Consider the following 2,031-nt stretch of genomic DNA (forward strand, 5'->3'; position numbering starts at 1 on the left):
CAGATGGATAGCCGTGCTGTGACAGGGTGCGTTGAACATTTCCACTTAGAGGATGGGAGGTAGCCACTGACAACGGTGAAACCCTTGCATACAGCTTGCCATGAGAAGGAGTAAGAAGGATTGGATGAAGACAGTAGGAAAGCAGAGAGACGGAAGGGACCAAGCATCTTCATACGCTTATCTGAAGTTCCTACCAATGAATTACATAAGTATCTCTATCTTTATCTTTATGTTTTATTCATCATTCATAACCATTTGAGTTTGCCTGACTAAGATTTACAAGGTGACCATAGCTTGCTTCATACCAACAATCTCTGTGGGATCGACCCTTACTCGCGTAAGGTTTATTACTTGGACGACCCAGTACACTTGCTGGTTAGTTGTGCGAAGTTGTGTTTATGCCATGGTATTGAACACCAAGTTTTTGGGTTCATCACCGGGGATTATTTGAATTGTGAAAAGTATTGATCACAATTTCGTGCACCAGCATTCCTTTTGAATTAAGCCGGTAACCACCACATCACTAATTTTCAACTAATTTCTAACTCTAACTTCTTTAACCAACTAACTTCTCTTTTGGTTCCTAACTTAACTATTTTAACCATTCTTTTGGATATGGTGTTTCTTAGGCTTAATGACCAAGTAATGTGCAATTGTGATTTGAATTCTTGGTTTGAAGTTTCTTTTGAATTCTGAATCTTGTTGCTTTCATTCCAAGATTTCTCCTTTATTTGCTCACTTTATGAATATGCATTGTTGTGAGTGCTCCTTAATTATTTGGCTAGCTTTTTATATTGTATAAATTCTGTTTTTCAGGATGTCAGACAAAGGAAAAGCCATAGCCACTACTTCTAAAAAGAGAAAGCGCTCTACAGCCTCTATCCCGTCCCCATATGCCAATTATGCTAAAAATCCACTGAATGAGACGGATAAGAAAAATTAGATGCTTCCGTCTACTGACCCACTCAAGTTTCCCAACCTCTATTGTGAGCTTCGCTTCCCTAAATACCGGAAGACAAATCTGAATGTTGAGAAAAGGTTGGAGCTTCCAAATGATGTAAGGCGCGCCATCAATGGCTGCATTCTAGAGTTGGGTTTGGATTTTGTTGATAGGGATCTGGGGAAGATAAATATCTCATGGGTCAAGGAGTTCTACTACAACTTCTTTCATGCCAATCTCGATTCTGTCCAGCTGAGGGATAGAGAGATTATGATTACTGAGGCTGCCATCGAGGAGGCACTGTAGTGCCAACGCCTTACTGATGACGCCTGCGCTTTTTAGCAAGCAGAGATCGCCATCAACTGCATGACTTTCGATTATGAGGCGCTTAAGCGCGTGATAGCCATGCCAGAGACTCCATGGGTGATGGATTCGGGCAACAGAAAGCCCAAGGGGATGATGTTCGCTCATTTGTCTAGAGAGGCCAAGACCTGGCAAATGATATTTGCCACCTATATCTTGTTCGCCTCGCACTTTTCTGAGATCCCGATAGATATGTTAGTTCTGATCGGTTGTGTCATGGAGGGTAAAGAGGTGTACTTTCTCCGGTTGATCCGGCAGAGCATGTGGCGAGCGCATATCCGTGGCCTACTTCCATTTCCTAAATTGGTCACCAGCATGGCTGAGTTAGATGATGTTCAGTGGCGGGATGATGATGAGACACCACCACCCCCAGATGATGAAGACAAGGAGGTTACCATTCCATGGGGTGGCTGGGTGCAGGAGAGGCCACCGCCCAGAGGCCGTTCTCGGGCTAGAGCAACCATGGAGGCAGTTGGACCTTCACCCTCCACGGCAGCAGCCCCTTCTTCCTCAGCCGCCGCCGCATCCTTGTCACCACCACCAGCACCTGAGCCGACATACTTATTGGTGCAGTGCCTACTCAGTTTCCTGAAGCGCCTCAAGCGTCGCATTATGAGATGTCTTGATCGCATAGACCAGGTGTTCACATCACGGGGCATCGAGCTTCCTCCGCTCCCAGACTCTCCAACCTCTGACGAGCAGGATCAGGAGGAGGAGCATGACGAGGA

Source organism: Arachis duranensis, chromosome 6 (genome assembly GCF_000817695.3).
Source record: "Arachis duranensis cultivar V14167 chromosome 6, aradu.V14167.gnm2.J7QH, whole genome shotgun sequence".
In the NCBI taxonomy this organism is placed as follows: domain Eukaryota; kingdom Viridiplantae; phylum Streptophyta; class Magnoliopsida; order Fabales; family Fabaceae; genus Arachis; species Arachis duranensis.